We start from the raw sequence: 21,159 nt of genomic DNA on the forward strand, positions 1-21,159 counted from the left end.
CATTGCAAGGCGTTCCTTACTTTTAGCTTCTTCAAATTTTAAAAGTCATTAAGTTTTATTTTGTGCAAAACTTTGTTCAAACATTTATTACCGCATTCCTGTGAGTTTTTTTTTAGCTTTGCGGTGAGAACGCTGCCAACCTCTAAGTTTGGGGGTGGCAGCGGTCTCGGAGAATTGCATTCATTGCAATAAGATCATTTGAAAAAAAAAGGGTGGAGAGAATTTTTTAGAATAATAACTCCACTGTCAACGCAATGGGGAAACCCATATTGATACGAGTTAAGTTATGAAAGGTACTTACCCATAGTTGGATGTCCGCATGACACACGTGGGGGCAAGCCAAAATGAAGGTAAGTCGCCAGGATCAATGCATAAGCGCAACTTCTCTGTCCAGTGCAAGCCAAACCAAGCAAGACAAGAGTTGAGTTGAATATGGAACGCAACCGAAGTTGGATGCCCGCATGATACACGTGGGGGTAAACCAAAACGAAGGGTATAACCAGGTTCAATGCCACATTTGAATAAGTCATCGAAAAATTTTGAAGTATTTTGAACGAACGCATTCTCAAAAGCTAAACACAAAGTTGCAGTGAATGAGTAAAAAGTTTTTTAGCGAAGGCTTGCTGGATTTAAACCTAGAAAAAGATCTTTTTGAAGAAGCAGCCAAAGTGGAGAAAAGCATTGCGGTGATGGTTGGAGGCATGAGTAAATTATATTCTGAGAAGTTGGTCATCGTAAAGGAAAACAAGAAGGTGAGTTAGAATTTCTTGAGTATAATGCATGCTTGAGGACAAGCATGATTTTAAGTTTGGGGGTGCAAAAACTTGATGATGGGAAATTAGATGTCAAATCTCTCAACAACTAAAATCCCTTGGACGCAATATGCGATGCATGTTCTTAAGGTATGCGTTGATTGTCATACGTCGATGATCATGCGTGGAATGAATATGCGTTAATAAATGTATGGGATGACCATGCGTCCTGTCACAAGTTTTCTTGCACTCGCACTAAGTATAACGCGAACGCAAGTTTCTCGGATGATCCGAGATCGAACACGGGGACTTGTAGCTAGGTGAATGCGGTAATGTGCATGTGGCGGTTAAATAAAAGAATGGATGGGAGGTTTCTAAACTAACCCTACTCCTACTCCTATTTAACAGACAACACAATGGGAATATGCATGAGAGGTAGAGACACGACAACTCTTGACATGAAACAAATGAATGGGAATAGATAAAATGCGGATATGTCTTCATTGCAACACTTAAGAGTGACCGCAAGGGCAACTTTAGTCAACGCAAGCCATGCAATCATGCTACACACACTTGAGCCTAACTCTAGGACGTATGCTATGTATATGCGATATTGTCGGAAAGCCTATGCCTGCCTAGACCTCCATAACCCACTCATGAGCTCTTGCCGCATGAGCGTGCTAGCCGCATACCACCGTATCCTATTTCCTAGATGCATGCAATATCCTATTTGTAGGGCGCATACACTATGTGATAGCAAACGGAGCTTATCCCTAAGTTCCCGATTCTTGCCTATGCGTTCCAATCCGCTCTCTCAAGTCTTAGATTTGGGCTTTAGACTACTCTCTCAAGTATGCCTAAATGATGAATGAGCTCATAGGATAAGGTAACCCCATGAACTTTGTTGACATAAGATTATTCCTATCTCTAGTGAACAATGCTTACATTGCTTTATGCGACCAACCACTTACCCTCCCGGGCAGTTGATTGTTGCTGACTTTACTCAAAGACAAGCATTACATTGGCCTATAGACAGGCATTGCTACAGCATCACACTAAGCAAATAAGGTTTACTCACAGACTCACGCAAGTGCACCTCTCGGTGGTTTTCTACATGCTTCATATCCCTAATTCACATGACTAAGTATGCGATACTCAAGCAATCTCACTAAGTGATGCAATGAAAGTAAGGATGCTAAGTAAAGAAAATGGAGATGGAATTGAAGGAAATATAGAAGTGCATTGAAAAGAAATTGCATTAATTCCTTAATCACAAAATGTTATACAATACAATATAAGAAAAGAAAGGAAAATGAAATGACTGGCTTGAAGCAAAGACTTTCCTCCAGCGGATGTGCGTCAAGGCTGTCGGTGGTGCCATAGATGGACGGTGGAGCTGACTCTCTTGAGATCTAGCTCCTCGTCACTCGACAAATGGATGAAGGAAGGTGAACTCTCAAGCGTCTTCTTCACGCATTTGGTCTGGATCGCAAGGAAAACACTGGGTTGCAAGGTAATCCCGGACAAGTTGGAATTCTGCTCATCAGCTTCTTATATAGAGTCTGGATTGCTGAAAAAACAATTAATGGACTAATCTGATTCTAACAATCGGCACGTTTAGTCCTTTCTGAACCTCTACGTGCCAAAACAAAGTGTGGGGAAAATGTCAATCATCTTTTGATTTTCTCGAGGTAGATGCGTTATGCGTTCATTCCACCAACCTTGTTTGATCCCTTCTATCCATAAGATGTAGCCACAATCATAATGACCGCAATCGCTTAATATCGCAAACTTTACACGATCGCCAATCTCTTGACGAGCCAACTCCATGGCGATAGACGCGTAACGGCTGATTATTGCAACATCCATGTGTTGATCGTTGTGGTTTACCTTTGCGATGGAGGGTTTTCTCTGCAATCGGTCATCTATACCGATAGTCTGGTTTCTGCATTTGCGTCCACTTCCTACGTTAGCTACAAAAATAGACAATTGAATGACAAATAAACGCATAATAATGGGTTAAGCCGAGATTCATCATGTTGAACGACGCAAGCCTCATTTTCTCATAAATTTCTAACATAATTGCCGCATATTCTGCTTAACAGTCCTCATAATTCTAAGTAAAAGGCCTAAGATGACATGCATTTCTGCCTGTCATCATCGTCCCCAGTTGCTATTGGTTCGTGTCCTGCCGATCGTGTAGACGATCGTGGTGCTGCTAGGTAACTATTTGCTCGACGATAAAAAGCGTAAAGAAGTTGCTTCCGCTGGACTAAGTTCGATTGAAGATTGTCTTCAATTGGTACGTTTACTCAATGTTTTGTATTCTAATTGTTAAAGCATGCCTATAATTAGCATTACAATGCATATCTATTTGTTAGAATGTATATGTGGTAATTAGATCACAATGAAATCAGAAAGATCCGCATGCGCTCATGGATACTCTTGTTTAAGAGTTCCTTTAAACCTAACAACCACCATTTATTTGGTGTAGAACTGTTAACCCTTAACAATTTCGCGTAAGTGTGGCCCCTCGTTTTCGGCCCCAGAGTCCCGCTCTAATGAGCCTATCATAGGGAAGAAGCAGATTAGGACAAGAGACTAAGTAACCTTATCCTCTTACAGGAGATCAAATAAAGAAACGTGCAAAACTGCCATCCTATAGGGGGACACGCCCAGGGTGCCTCGAGGCGATGCGCAGAAACTTTATTCAACCTAACAAGAGAGATTGTGGGATATGTTGTCGCACTTCCCACTCCCACTTACTATGAACATTCTCCCCATCCACTTGATATTGACCTACCCAAACACCATCCTTTAGGGGGACACTCCCAGGGTACCACAAGGCCAAGGGTAGATCTCACGATGTAGACAATGAGGGAGAAACCCGAAAGATTTAAATGAAGCATCAAATGCCCAAAGTACCTCCTACTGAATATTCTACCTAGGGGTTCATTAACCTAGACAATCCAGCTACTGATTTTAGTCTAAGTCATTTTTAAGTTTGCTCAAAAACAACTTTTTCCTTTGAAATAAAACAAGTTCAAGTAGTCACATTAAACTCTTTAATGGACTTTCCTTAACTTTCATGCATGCATAAAATCTATCTAATTCATCTTTCCAGGTAGGTTCCCAAGTAGGGGTGTTACGTTTCCGTCATCGTAAATACCTCAGCCTAAACAGAACCTGCCTTAGATAAAAGGTCCCTTATAGATAGATTTGCTACACTTTAAATTTTTATTAGTCAATTTAATTCTATTAAACTGATTAAAAAGATTAAAGCCTAAGGTTGCTAATCATATTAGAACTGTGATCTTAAGTCTATCTCATCCAAGTTTTAAAACATTTTTAAAACCATGATTTAAACCTAAGTTAAAATGCATGTCTTTCTTATTGATTTTAGTTCTAATTTCTTTCGAACTTTTATAAAATAAATAACTAAAACAAACATTGCCACACAGCGAGGTATTCATAACGCTTATAAATTAACCTATATGTCATTCTTCATGCAATGTCCGGTCATTACTATACATAACTTTTATATACTAGTAACAACCAATCACACATACTTTCCATACACCCTTATACTATAACAATTATAATATAAAGATGATACATGTCGATGCTTTATGCATGCATAAATATAACTCTTATATTATATGATGCATGAGTATGATCTTACGTAATTTAAATCATGCTTCTCTAAATCACAACAATTATAATAAAGAAATGATGCATGACCAATGCATAACCTAAGGTGGGATTTTTCTATATGTGCAAACCATATGACATATAAAAAAAACATACATCTCATGCATAATAACACAGATTAATGGACTGGGATGAACCATCTCAAAAATCGGAATGACAAATTCTATCTATTACATTTTTCCAACAAGCAAACTGGTTCACAGGCGAACCGGGTCTTGAACCGCCGGACGAAGCTCCAATCGTTTAGTAAACGCGGCCAGGTAAACGATCATATAGCGCACAAGACAATAATACGGGGATGTTAAACGATCATTTAGACGACAATGAAGTTGCGAAGCTCGATCATCTAGAAGATCGCTTAACATGCGAAAGGTAAACGATTTACTCCGCGATCGTTTAGTCAGTAACTAAGCGATGAAGCTTGCTGAGCTAAACGATCGTCTAGTGCGCACGCTTAAAACAGCTTTGGATACTCAACGATCGTCTACACGACCCGACCAACATTTGGTCGTCTTCATCCTTGAAGAACAACAACCCTTGCTACGAAGCTTCTTCACGAACGACTCAAAGACATAAACAACTTTTAAATTACAGACTTGATAGCAGTTAATAATGCCAAAAAAACGCAAGGGCCTTTACAATTAACTTGAAATGTAAAAGAACTTAACAAACCGAGGTTTCATCTTAGAAAACTTCATTAATCCACACATCCACAAACGAATTAATGCTTAAAACAGAGAGTAGACATGCTTTTACCCACCGAGAATGTAAATGCAATTCTTTGTATCAATGAATTTGGAATATTAGAAACCTAGCTCTGATAGCAATTGAAAGAACTCTTATACAAGAGTACCTATGAGCAGAAGCGGATCTTTCCAAAAGCATTGTGATAAACAGAACTACTAAATTATTGGCATGCTTAAAGATAAAAAAAAAACACAGAGAACAGAAAAGTACCAGTTGAAGACTCTCTTCTCGGCAAATCTCGTTCTCTCCACAAACGAATGCTCTCGCTCTTGCTGGAACAACAAGCTATCGTTTAGCAACACTCTGGTCGTCTACCATGAATGGACTCCACACGAACAGAAGAAGAAGGGGATGACACCACCACTTGGAACCCTTAGTATTCTCGGAGTGAGAATCCAAAGAGTGGGCTCTGTTCGGATTTGGTAGAAGAAGGAGGAAAACAGATCATATACAACGATCAAACAAGTGGGAGAAGGCGACGTCTTATCATATAGACAGGGTGCTTGATCGTTTAGGTGAGGTACACGATCGTGTAAGAAAAGGTAGATGATCGTCTATATGATCGTTTAGTAAAGCTCGGGCACCAAGCGATTGTTTAAGAAAAGGTAAGCGATCATTTACTAGATGTGCGCACGCGTGTAAGCAATCGTTTAGTAAACACAACCAATCATATAGGCTCTGATTTACTAAGCGATAGAAAGCAAAACACACCATGAGCAATTAACCGTGTCCTTACCGTGATCTCTGCAAAATGAAAACAATATTCATTTCATTCTTTAGTTACGAAAATCAAATGGAACTTCCCACTAATGTATGGTTACGGAGAAAATGGTGGCCAATTATCCCATAACTGTCCAATTAATAAAATAATAAATATAATCATATTATATTCATAGCCTATAGTTTAATATCATATATCAACCATAGTGTTTTCTCCTCTACTAGATATAAATCATATTTGTATCCAATTTCCTCCAAATTAATGTATCTCATACATTAAGTCAATTATATCATATATAGTTAACTAGTTCAATTATATCATATATAATCGAACTCCCTCTTGTCAATTTGAACATTTCAAACTGATTTAAAAAGGGATTCTCAACTTGAATCCAAGCTACAAAGGGGATCTTATGAACCTATGGCTCGAAGCTCCAACAATACGTGAATAGCTGACTAAACTCTTTAACCACGAGATCCACCATCCGTTAACTGCCAGACATTCCATTAAAGATCGATAGTTGAACTCTTCTTTCCATAAATATATTTTTATGTCCATCGGATATAACCAATCATCAGTACGATAACCCTTCACATATGCTCGTAAGTATAGTTGGGCCAATTTACCATTTTGCAAGTATAGTTACATCTTACTCCTTAAGTACCACTAATCCCTCTAATAAACAATACAACATAGTCCCACTATGTATGGACACCTCTCGGGCCATGAGAAGGTGTGTGGCACCACATCGTTCAAGCCCCGGGAATAGCCCTTAAGGTAGTAATCTATCTACTTATCCCTGCTTCGGAGAAGAAGTGAATTCCATCTTGTGTAATTGAGTTCCCAGCTTCCAAATCAGACAAATCCCCAAAGTGGTAGGTTTGAGTCGACGGCCTGGCCACTCGAACCCATGCAAATCAAACGACCACCCTCAATGGTAGGAGTTCCCAACTCACTTAGGATTGAAGTCATGTTACCTATGGTCATCATAGTGAATTGAAATCTCTGTCATGAACGGCGTTATATAACGAGACGTTAACACTTCGTGGTCAGGTCTTATACAAACTCTTTGTATAGAATGCTCCCGCTCGCATATCCCTACATGAATGATCAGGATTAGACCATCTGTAGCAAGTCACAACACTTGTAACTTGTTCCACAAAGCGGGCCGCATCTGTAGCATTACCAGGATAAGTTTTCCCTCCTATATCCATATACTATAGACCATTTTGGTTATCTCTTAAGACATGATCCCCTTGTATGTCACCACATACATGCTTAAGTTACATAATGACAACCGGGGATTTTAGTTTTTTGGTTTGTGGTAAAGCAAATAAAATATCCAATGTGCAAAGTCAAGTAGTGAAGAAAATATCATATATCATACATCACAAGCATTCGTATAAAACTATGTTTATAAACTACAAGATACGAGACTTTAGGGCATCATCCCCAACACCTGTCACAAGTTTTCTTGCTCTATCGCCAAGTGTAACGAGAACGCAAGTTTCTCAGGATGATCCGAGATTGAATACAGGAACTTGTAACTAAATGATGTTTGTGAAGTAATACGTTTAAGGCGATGAATAAAAGTAAAAAGAAAGAAGTTAATTAATTATGTGCTACTCCTACTCCTTGGTAAACATACTGAATAACAGAAGTTTGACTATGAAAATTGGTAGAGATGCAGCAACTGTTAACGTATGATAAGATGCATGGAGAAATAGAATGGAGGAGATAAATTCACCGCATCATTAAGCTTGGTTGCAAGGGTAATCCCAGCTTGCCACACTAATGCATTGCACACCTTTCAGTGGTCAGCCACATGCTTATATCTTTATAACTCTTGATTGTGTTGAGCATAAGATTATTCCTATCTCTAGGAACATTGCTTACTTTACTTAGTGAGTTACCTTCTCAGGCAGTTAGCTATAACTACTCAACTCATAGACAAGCATTGTGATAGCCTCGCATTAAGCAAAGAGGATTGACTCACAATACTCGCGTAATGCAAAATTCTCAGTGGTTTGCTACATGCATCATATTTCTATACCGCATGTTTGAGTATGTGATAACTCTTGTAGTCAACACTTAACTAAACAATGAATGTGAACGATGATAAGAAGAAGAAGATGATGAAGATGATGCTAAAGGAAATAAAGAGATGCATTGATTACAAAATGTATTAATGTCTTAAGCCAAAATGTAGTACAATATAGAGAAAAGAAGAGAGGTGGAGGGCTAGATGTAGGCAATCTCTCTCAAGCTCTATCTCTAACAAAGCTCTAATCGTCACTCAAAAAGGGTTGTGAAAGTGAAGAACTCTCTAAGAATATCTTGCCCACGCTCTCATCTGTGATCAAAAGAATCTGCCTAAGGCAGAAACTTGAATGGATTGAAGTTGGGCTCCAAAGCACTATTTATAGAGCTCAAACGCTGACAACATTGGTAATCCTGCTCTGAATCACTGCCACTTCTGACGCGGTAGGTGAAATGTCATCATCATCCTATCTTTTTTAAACTCCCAAGGTATGCGTTCATGACTGTTTCTTCTAAAATATCAACGCATTCCACTCACCTTGCGAACAACTTTCTATCATGGTTATCACTCTGTAGCTGTAGCATTCCATGCGATGAACTAGTCTTCCTGAAGATTAATGCATGCAATCAAGTTTGCGATGGTCTGGGATCAACGCATGTGATCAATTCCTACAATAGCTACAAAAATAGACATTTTGATGCAAATAACGCATGATATAGGGTTAGCAAGGATTTTCAGTGCTGGTCAACGCAAGCTCACTTTTCCACATGAATTCTTAGTATTATCAATGAATATTATGCTCATGAGCCCTTATAATTCTAAGTAAAAGGCTAGAATAGTTTGTATTTCTGTGTCCATTGGATATAACTAATCAACAGTACGATGACCCTTCACAAATTGCTCATAAATATAGCTTGGCCAAATTCCTTTTTTGCCTTTACAGTTACGTCTAACTCCTTAAGTACCATTGACCCTCTAATGAACAATAGATCATAGTCCAACTATGACTAAACCCCTCTCGGGCCAGGAAAGGGTGTGGCGTCACATTGTTCAAGACCCAGAATCAGTACTTAAGAAAGCAACTTATCGATTTACCTTTACCTCGGTGAAGGCGTGAATTCCATCTTTGTAGCTGTGTTCCCAACTCTCATCAACCAAATCCCAAAATGGTAGGCTTGTTGAGTCGGCGATCTGGCCATTCTCACCCATACAAATCAAAAAACCACCCTCATAGGCAGGAGTTCACAACTCACTTAGGATTCAGTTCATGTTACCTATGTCATCCTGGTGAAATGTATGCCTCTATTATGAACAGTGTTATATAATGAGACTAAACATTTTGTGGTCCGGTCTTATACAAACTCCTTTGTGCAGAATATTCCTGCTCACATGTCTATACATAAATGATCAGGCTCAAATCATTTGTAGCACTTTACAACAATTGTAACACCAAAAAAGCAGGTCATACTCGTAGTGTCATAAGGATAAACTACCAGCCTTATCCATCTACTACAAACCATTTAGGTTATCACTTAACATGATCCACCCGTATATCTCTACATACATGTTTAAGTTACAAAGATAACCTTGGATGTTAGTTTATTGGTTTGTGGTTAATGCAACTAAAATATCATATATTTTATAGACAATGAGTAAAATATCAAATTTTATTAAATACATAATGAGTTTGGTCAATAATGTTTACAAACTATAGAACCCTACAAGATTTAGGGCATCAATCCCAACATATACAACAAAAGGAAAGCTACTAGGTTGTTGATGATTTTCTTATAAACACAAGGCTCATCAACATTCTGATCAAAGCTATAAGATTTGATTGCAGTATCAAATCTTATATTCCAAGATCAAGATGTTTGTTTTTGTCCATAAATGGACTAATTACGTTCTCAAATCTTTTGTTTCTAACCTTGTTCAATGAATCACTCTAGTTGATTCATGTAAATGGTCTCTTCAAGATTACCATTCAAAAAGACAGTCTTAACGTCCATTTTCCATGTCTCATAGCCATAATATATGGATATGGACTAGAGAATTTGAATAGACTTTAACATGACAATAGATGAGAAAGTTTCTTCATAGTCCACTCCCTCAACCTGGGTATAATCTTTTGCCACTAGTCTAGCTTTAAAGGTTTGTACTTTTCCATCTACACCCCTCTTTCTCTTGTAGATCCACTTGCAACCTATTGGTTATATCCCATCAAGTTAATCCACAAGCTTCTAAACAGAATTGGAGTACATAGACTCTATTTCTTGATTTATAGCTTTAATCCATTCATCCTTGTCAACATCCTCTGTAAGACTATGGATCCTCAATCCCATCATCAGATATAATGTTTTGGACTTCTATTAAACCCTTGTAGTGAACAGGTGGATTTACAACCCTCCCACTGCATTAAAGAAATCTCAACTCTTGAGATGGGTTAGCTTGACTAGATGAACTAACATCAACAACCCTTAATGTAGTAGTCTCTTCAACAATCCTTGTTGAAGTCTCAGTAGTATCTTGAGATATCCTTCTTAAAACTATTTTTCTTTGTGGTTTGTGGTCCCTCATATGGTTTTTTTCTAAGAACGTAGCATTTGTCGATACAAACACTTCATTTTCATTTGGATCAAAGAAGTACACATCTCTCGTTTCCTTGGGGTAGCCTACAAATAGACATACTTTTGAATGAAGTTCCAACTTTTTGGGACTTTTCATGAATGTTGGGATTGATGTCCTAATTCTCCCAGAGTCTCGTTGTTTTGTAAAGATGCACATTCTTCAATGAATAAAATAAGTGTTATTTAATTCTGGCATTTACTCATATCCAATAAACAAAGCTCATTGGTTATCTTATGTGAACTTAAGCATGTATATGTAATATACAAGTGGATCATGCCTTAAGTGATAACCTAAATCGATCTGTAGTATAAGGATTAAGGTGGGATACCTGATCCTGATGACACTACAGATACGACCCTCTATGTATAGGTTTGCAAGTATTGTAAACTACTACAGATGGTTGATCCAGACTATTCATGTGGAGACGTGGAACGGGGGTGTCCTATACAAAGAGTTTGTATAAGACCTGGACCACAAGATAACTAGACTCTGTATATAACGCCATTGATACTAGAGACTTGCATCTCACCTAAACGACATGAGGTGTCACACCCTCAATCCTGAGTGTTTTGTGAATTCCTGCCTTTGAGGGCAGTCCTTTGATTAATATAGATGAGAGTGGCTAGATTGCCAACTCAACATGCCTACCTTTTTGGGAACTCAATCCACAATATGGAATTCACTTCTTTCCCGAAGTTAGGGATAAATACAGAGATTGCTCCCTTAAAGGCTGATTCCGAGACTTGAACATAGTGGCCACAGCTTCTCTTTGAAGAGAAGACTCAGTCATAGTAAGATTATGATTTATGTTCATTTAAAAGATCAATGCTACTTAAGGAGACAGATGTAACTACAGGGGCTAACGGTTATTGACCAGTTGTACTTACGAGCGATCTGTGAAGGGTTGTTGCACTGTTGATTGGTTAAGATGGACACATAATAAATCTGTAGTAGTGAGAAGAGTTCAGTTGTCGTCTTTAGTGAACTGCCTGCAATTAACGGATGGTGGATTCCATGACTAAAGAGTTTAGTCGGTTATTCACGTACCGTTGGAGCTTCGGATCAATAGATCCATGAGGTCCCCTTGGTAGCTTGGATATTGTTGAAGGATCAGTTCTTGGTGTTGATTTTGAAATGTTCAAATTGGACAAGAGGTATTTTGATTATGTGTATTATAAATCGGTATGAATGTATGAGATACATCTATTGAAGGATTGATGTAAATGAGATTTATATTAAGTACCATGGAATAGAAAAAGAACTATGGTTTAATAGTTTTCATGAGATGAAAATATTTAAAACTAATAGATATAAATATAGTATGATAAGTTTGGTTATCATTTATATTTATAATAATATTGATATTAGATAATTAATACTTTTTCTTTTAAATAACCAAATGTAGTGGGTGGTTATTGATCATGGTAACCATGAGGTTTTAAAGGAAATCAGGTTTCTTATTTTGAAAAAAGAGGTTTTTTACAAAAGTTTGAAAAGTTTTGAGTTTTCTCTCCCGGTGAAAAGAAACTCATGGAAGTCGTTAAGTAAATACAAGATTTACTAAAAGACGGCTGAGCTAGGTAAACGATCGTGCAGGTGCTAGCTAAACGATCGTCCAGTGTTTACTAAACGATTGCATAGCTTTGCTAGACGATTGCTGGCCCCAAGGTACACGATCGTGTAGATTCTGTCGAGCTAAACGATAGAGCTAAATGATCGCATAGCTTTTGTTAGACGATCATATAGATTTATCTAAACGATTGGGCATCGACCTATACGATAGGTCTCCTACTTCTCCCACTTGCCCAGTCGTGTACACGATCTGTCTTTCCTCCCTTCGTCTGCCTCACACCAAGTACGAACAGAGCCCACCCTTTGGATTCTCACACCGAGAATACCAAGGTCTCCTTGTTGGTGGTGTCAAACTCAACTCGACACCGCCGAGGTTTACCGGAGGCCGTTCGTGATGCTGTAGAGGTCGTTCGTTGTTGCGGAGGAGTTCGTGACTAAGGAGATCTTTGAGGACGAGCGCGAAGAGTTCGTGTTGTGTTCGTGCGATGTTGCGGTCGTGTAGATCAGGCGCTCGTGATTACAGTTGTTCGATCAGAGTCACGCATTGGAGTGTGGAGACGCATCGTCTTATATGCGTTCAGTTTGCTCTCTGTTCTTTATGTTGTTCATGCTATAATTTCTCTGTACATTTGCATAACCACTTGTATTGAAATCGACTGTAAATGATTTGTTAATTCATGATTGTAATTTGGAATAATCTTCCTTCCGCTGCTCACAGAAATCATCGTCTCAATTTCCTTCAATGAGCACATGGGTTGTACATCCCCAAATTCTTAAATGGCATAAACTCCCTTTACGACATTTCCATAACTCAAAAGGTGTGTCAGAAACACTCATTGATGGAACATTGTTCAAAATATAAACAACTGTCTCCACTACAAATCCCAGAATGAGTCAGGAAGTAGAGCAGAGCTCATCATAGACCGAACCATATCTAACAGGGTTCTATTTCTCTTTTCCGATACATCATTCTGCTGAGGTGTACCAGGAGCTAAGAGTTGGGACGTGATTCCATGTTCAATCAAATAGTTCTGGAATCTTAAGTCTATATACTCTCTACCACGATCAGATAGTAATGTTTTTATCTTTTTACCTAACAAATTTTCAACCTCAGTCTTATATTCTTTGAACTTTTCAAGTGCTTCAAACTTGTGTTGTATTAGGTAAAAATACTCGTATCATGAAAAATCATCTATGAAAGAGATGAAATATTCATACCTTCCTTTTACTTTTACATTCATCGGGCCACAAAGATCTGAATGTATAAGCTCCAAGGTCTCTTTGGCTCTATAACCTTTTTCAGTAAAAGGTTGTTTTGTCATCTTGCCTTCAAGGCATGACTCACATACAGGTAAAGTGTTTTCTTCTAAATCATTTAGAAATCCACTTTTGACCTATCTCTCAATCCTATTTAGATTAATGTGATTGAAACTTAAATGCCAAAGGTGGGTATTTTCTTTAAGAAAAATTCTTGGTCCCTTAGTAGTTGTTGTCGTTCTGAATATTTCAGTATTTATGACAACCTTTGTAACTAATGGTCTTAGTACAAATAAGTTACATTCTTTTGAAGCAAAGTCTATCTCCATTTTGTTCTTAAAAATAAACATTTTATTTCCAAAGAAGAGAGAGAATATTTTTGCTCAATCAAACAAGAAACAGAGATTAAGTTTCTCTTCATATTGGGAACTATATATACGTCATCTAATAAAATATATTGTTTCTTGTCCAAAAATAAATTGAGCATGCCTATGGCAATAACTGAAATAGTCTCACCAGTACCGACTTGAAAGTCATCTCTCCAGTTTCCAATTGTCTTTAGGAATTAAATCCCTGATAGAAAAAACTTACGTGATTAGTAGCCTCTAAATCAACTATCCAGCCAGAATCATCATTATCTTCTAAGCACGACTCCAGGAAAATTGAATCACATTTACTGTCACTATATCTCTTTCTTTTCTAGAGAGTAGTGGGATCAGCTTGAAAACCCTTATTATAAACTCCAAGTTTTTTCTCCAAGGATGAACCTCTTTGATAAACTTTACTAGAGTTAGCAACTTTTGCCTCCTCTATAAGTCCCTTGACATTCAATATGGACCAGAGTTCAAATAGGGAGCTGACATTACTGGTTTCATCGATATCAACCCCATCATGCTTGAATCATGAGAACACTCGCTCAAACAATTCTTACATTGATTGTATGATTTGAAATGTAGTGATCATGCTCTCAAATATTTTGGCTAAGACATCAGGTATGCTCACCAAAATATGAACTCAAACCTTAAGATTGGCCTTCGTCCACATGTCATATGCATCACAAACACTTCATGTTGCATTACGGGTTGGGACTAGAGGACATTCCTCAATCCAATTCATATGAATTTAATACTCGAATCTCATTTAGATATTTCTCTCATACAATTTGGATTATAGATCACTTCTATAATTAACTACAATATATATTAATCATATTAATATAAAATTCCTTCACGTGATTTGAACAATTCAAATCATTACTCATTACTTATCTTTTAGTGAGATAACAAGGGGATCTTATGGACGTACAGACTAGAAGCTTCAATGATATGAGGGTAATTAATTAAACTCTTTAACTAAATTATTCAATATTCATTAGTTGTCGATCACTCCACTAAAGACCGATAGCTGCTTTCTTTGCACTGCATATATATTTTTGTGTCCATGAATATTACTAATCCATAGTGAGTCGACCTTCACAAATCACTCATAACTACAACTAGGTCAAATTACTGTTTTACCTCTGTAGTTACATCTAACTTCTTAAGTACCACTAATTCCTTTAATGAACAAACAGTTTATAGTCTAACTATAAATTGACACCTCTCAGGCCAGTGAGAGGTTGAGACCTCATTGCTCACGACCCAGAATCAACTATTAAGGGAGCAATTTATCTACTTTCTCTAAGGTCGGGAATGAGTAAATTCCATCTTGAGTAGTTGTGTTCCCAGCTTCTTACTTGCAAATCCCCAAAATGGTAGGCTTATTGATTCGACTGACACGGTCACTCTCACCCATACAAATCAAAGGATTTCCCTCATATGGTCACTCTCACTCAGGCTTAAGGTCAAGTCACATATGGTCAACCTAGTGAAATGTAAGTCTCCTCTGGCAATAGTGTTATATAGAAAGACTATTCATTTCGTGGTTCGGTCTTATACAAACTCTTTGTATAGAATATTCCTGCTCACATATCTCCACTTGAGTGATCAAGATCAGATCATTTATAGCAGTTTATAACAATTGTATCAACTACAAAGCAGGTCGTATTCCTAGTGTCACCAAGATAAGGTACCCAACCTTATTTATCTACTACAGACCATTTAGGTTATTACTTAAACATGATCCACCTGTATGTCAACCATATATATGCTTTAAGTTTCATAAAATAACCTTGGATGAGTTTATTGGATTGAATTAATGCAGTCTAAATGTTAATAAAATACTTCTTATTTTATTAAATATATAATTTTTTTTTACATACTACAAAATATATGAGATTTAGGACATCAAATCCAACACTATCATATAGTCCTTAAATCTTAGGTTTATATACACCCCACCACGATTAGATCAAAGTGTTTTTATCTTTTTACCTAACAAGTTTTCAACCTTAGTCTTATACTCCTTGAACTTTTCAAGGGCTTCAGACTTATGTTGCATTAGGTAAAGATACCCATATATTGAATAATCATCTATGAAAGAGATGAAATATTCATGACCTCCTCTTGCTTTTATATGCATAGCTTAAACGACCTGTCCAGTACCAACTCGAAGAGTCATCTTTCCAGCTTTCAATTGTCTTCAGGTATTAAAACCTTGAGAACAGACACAATTAGTTGCTCATGAATCAATTATCCAGGAAAAATCATCATTCTCCACTAAACACATTTCCAAGACAAGCAAATCAGATTTACTATCACTGGATTTTTTTTCTTTTAAGAATAGTAGTAGGATTAGCTTCAAATGTCTTATTATAAACTCCAAGTTTTACCTTAGAGGTCGAACCTCTTTGATATACTTCATTTGAGTTGGTAACATTTGCTTCCTCTTTTAGTTCCTTGACATTTAATATGGACTAGAGTTCATATAAGGAACTGACATTATTGGTTTCGTAAAAATAAACCCCATTCTTGCACCGATTGCATGATCTAAAGTACAGTGACCGTGTTCTTAAATCTTTTGATTAAGGCATCATGTATGCTAGCCAAGATGTAAACTCGGGCCTTATCGTTGGCCTTCATCCACTTTTCATATGCATCACAAACATTTCGTATTGCAACATGGGTTGAGACTGAAGGACATTCCTTAGTCAAGACTAAATGTAGGTTGTCAACCACGAAAATAATTTTAAGTGAATCTTTCCAAGTTATGTAATTAGTCTTGGTCAAATTTAAATAGGCTAACAATGAGAGAACTAAACTTGACATAGTACTGAAATAAAACAAATTGATCTACATTAAATTTTAGCACAACTCTTATAAATCCAATCAATTTAGACCAATTTTAATGAACCTCATTTAACATCTAAAGTTTGCAATGATGCTTCAGTGATTTAAGATAAAATCCACCGAAGGGTGGTCAATCATTCCTTCACTAAACTGAGACACTTTCAACCAACTATTACACCAGAATAACTCTTATTCCTATAAAGTCACTATTGATTTAGTCAAGAAATCTTTAACTTACTTACAAATTCTTGTAAGTGTGACCTTTCAGTTTAGACCCTATAGTTTCGCCACAATGAGCCAACTGAAGGGAAAAAAATGATTGGGGCAAAAACTAAAGTGATTCTATCTATTTCTGGAGTTTTCCTAATATTGACCTAATGCACAAACCATCCAAAGGGGGACGCTCCTAGGGCACCTTGAGGCCGTGCAAGAAGGTCTCACGATGCAAACCATTGAAGGAGATCGTAGGACATGTTTACACACATCCTCTCCCACATACTATAAATACTCTCTTCATTCACCTTGATATTGACCCATACAAACATCATCCGAAGGGGGACGCTTCTATGGCGCCTGAAGACTAAGCATGAGTCTCACAACGTGAACTTTGAGGGAGAATGTGAGTAGGAAAATTGACGTATCATATACATCTTTTTCTGCCTTTTAGCACTTTAAAACCTAGAGTTTATTACTTAATTAAATTCGGCTAACTAATTTATCTAAGTGATTGTTAACTTTACCCTATTACATTTGATACTTTAACAATAATGATTAATGTTTGTTAAACGCTTTAATAAATATTAACCATTCATTGCATGCATATAATATATTTATCTAATTCACCTTCCAGGTCGTTTTCCAGGTAGGGGTATTCCATTTTCGTTAGCTTAAAAACCCCAACCTAGACAAAACCTTCCTTAGACAAAGGTCCTTTACAGATAAATAATGTTATAAATTTAATCTTTTATTCAAATCCAATGTAGTCTCATTAAACTAAAGTGAAAGATTAAACCTATTTCTAATCATATTAGAAATAATATTAACATAGGTCTAACAGTGAAATCAATTTTAAACCATTTTAAAATTAATTTAGCCTATGTTTTCATGCAACTCTTTATTATAGATTTTAATTCTAATTCCATTTAAGTTATAACTCTTATAAGGTTTAATGAAACAATTAAAACCTATACATGTATCTAATGACATACTTTAAAAATTATAACAATTATTATTTACTAAAGTGGAGTCATGCACGATGCATTCCATTTTTGTGACAACATACATAACAATTATATAGTAAAGTAATGAAAATTAAATAACATACATTCATTCATTCATACTATATATTATAACATTTTTAATATAAAATGATGCATGAAAATGTTATTTAGGCATGCATTCATATAATATAACTATTATACAATATGATGCACAAGCATGCTCGATAAAATCATGCAACTTTATAACATAGCATTTATATTAAAATGATGAACAGTCACTCTCCTAGAATATTTGTGTGCTTTACGTTCTTGAAAGATAAATAGTGGAGATGCTTGTTATCAAAATAACTCCCCTTCTATTATTTAAAATTCAAAAACAAAATTATAACTCATAATTTTGAGTTTTAAATATACATAATAACCATCTTATTATATATTAATAAAAGTATATTTTATATCACATATAACATATAACCTATAGCCTATATTATATCACATATAATATAACCATAATTTATTAATCTCTCATATAACCTATATTATTAATATGAATTATATTCGTATTAATTTTAACCTATAATTTTTATATGAATCATATTCGTATAATTAATGTTTGAATCATATTCAAATATTTGTTTCTCTCCAATAATCAATAGAATTAATATGAATCATATTCATATTAATTTTAACCTATAGTTTTTATATGAATCATATTCATATATTTAATATTTGAATCATGTTCAAATATTTATTTTTCTCATTAAAACTTTATATTATAATGTGTTTTATACATTATAATATAAACTTTATATTATATAATTAATTCCCTTTAATCAATTTGAATCATTCAAATTAAGCCAAAATTAATTTAATTCTCACTAATCTTAATTGAGCTAATGAGGGGACCTTATGAACCTATAAATTGAAGCTCCAATGATATTTGATTAATTAATTAAACTCTTTATTAAATTAATCAATCTTCATTAACTGTCGATCACTCCACTAAAGATTGATAACTGCACTCTTCGTACTATTAATATATTTTTGTGTTCATTGGATATAACCAATCAACAATGTGTTGACCCTTCACAAATTGCTCGTAAGTACAATTGGATCAAAATTATTGTTTTGCCCCTGTAGTTATATCTAACTTCTTAAGTACCACTAATCCCTTTAATGAACAATTAGTCATAGTCCCACTACAACTAGGCCCCTCTCTGGTCAGTGAGAGGGTGAGGGCTCTTATTCTTCAAGACCCGAAATCAACTCTTAAGGGAGAAATTCATTTACTTGTCCTAACAAAGGGAAAGAGTAAATTTCATCTTATGTAGTTGAGTTCTCAACTCCCACTCAGACGAATCCCTAAAATAATAGGCTTATTGAGTCGGTGAATCTAGTCACTATCACTCATATATATCAAAGGATTGCCTTCATAGGCAGGAGTTCGCAACTCATTTAGGATTAAGGTTAAGTCACCTATAGTCATCCTAGTAAAATGTAAGTCTCTTCTAGCAACGGTAATATAAAGAGAGACTAATCATTTCGTGGTCCAATCTTATACGAACTCTTGTATAGGATACCCCTGCTCACTTGTCTCCACATGAATGATCAAGATCAATAATCATTTGTAACACTTTACAATAATTGTAATAATTATAAAGTAGGCCGTATCCGTAGTGTTACCAGGATAAGGTACCCAATCTTATTTATCTACTCCAAACCGTTCAGGTTATTACTTAAACATGATCCACCTTTATGTCTCCACATACATATTTAAGTTACATAAAATTATCTAGGATCTTAGTTTATTTGATTGAGTGAATGCATAAAAAATAACAATTAGTTTATTGATAATAATTTATTTACAGATTTTTACAAGCTACGAGAATACAAGAGATTTAAGACACTAATCCCAACAAAACCTTTATATAGTAAATTTAATGTGAATGAGATTTATATTAAACTATAGGTTATCAGAGAAAATGATATTTGAATATGATTTGAATATTAAATTAATTAAATCTTTGATATTTAATTTAAGATTAAATAAATGTTAATTTGATTAATTTACTTATTTAATTTATTTAAATTAGAATTAGAATTTAATTTAAATTCTAAATTAAATAAATTAATCAACCAACTCCCCTAATTTGCAGAGGAGTGGTTAGTGGGGTGAGGGGATTTAACTCCCTTCACGTTTTATTTTGAATCTCTAGAAAACTAAGAGATATAGAATACCTTTATCTCACTCTCACGTAATAAAAGAACATAGAAGAGTACTCTGGTTTTGCCTTCCCCTTCTCCAAGAACACTAAGGCGTGTCATGCTCCAAAGAGAATAGCATAGAAGATTGGTGCTTGTGTCTTGCTCGTGATTTGATCGTGTAGCAGATTTAAAAGATTGGGAAAAGGTCTTTGAGAATTGGTTCTACAAATGTTGTAATTCATCTTCCCTAATTAATCACTGTATAAAGGATGTTCAGCCTAATTCTTTATGTTTTTGTTCTATAATTTTTCTGTAACAAAATTGGGACAAAACGATGAATCACTTCCACATTAGGATTCAATGCCTTCAATATCCCAGCTCCCTACTCGAACAAATCCCCAAAAAGGTAGGCTTATTGAGTCGGTGAATCTGACCACTCTTATCCATACAGATCAAAGGATTATTCTTATAGACAATAGTTCATAACTCACTTAGGATTAAGGTTGAGTCACCTATGGTCATCCTAAATGGCGTTATAAAGATAGACTAATCATATCGTGGTCCGTTCTTATACAAACTCTTTGTATAGGATACCTTCACTAGCATGTATTCACATGAACGATTAAGATCAAATTATTTGTAACACTTTACAACTCTTATAATAATTACAAAGTGGGTCGTTCTATAGTGTCACTAGGATACTTGATGGTGGACAATCCTTGATTTCCTCTTTCTAGCTCTTTCATCAGAATCCTATTTTCCAACCCCTACCCTTTTCCTTTCAGTCAAGCCTTTTTAGCCCTTTCCTTGAGGACACACAATTTTTATAGTTAGAATAATACAAATATGAATTTAGCGATAATTCTAATACTTCAAATCTTCCCACACCACAAATTCATTATATATATATATATATATACGATTTATATTTTTACAACTTGATTTTTGTAAAGTCAACAACAATTTTGATCTGTAGTCAATTAAATACTTCCAAAAAGCTTATAAATAAGATCCCTAAGTGAAGCCACTTCAAAATAAGAGTGTATATTTACACGTACACACACTTCAAAAAATAAGA

This window comes from Benincasa hispida, chromosome 3, assembly GCF_009727055.1.
Source record: "Benincasa hispida cultivar B227 chromosome 3, ASM972705v1, whole genome shotgun sequence".
NCBI classification, from domain to species: Eukaryota; Viridiplantae; Streptophyta; class Magnoliopsida; order Cucurbitales; family Cucurbitaceae; genus Benincasa; species Benincasa hispida.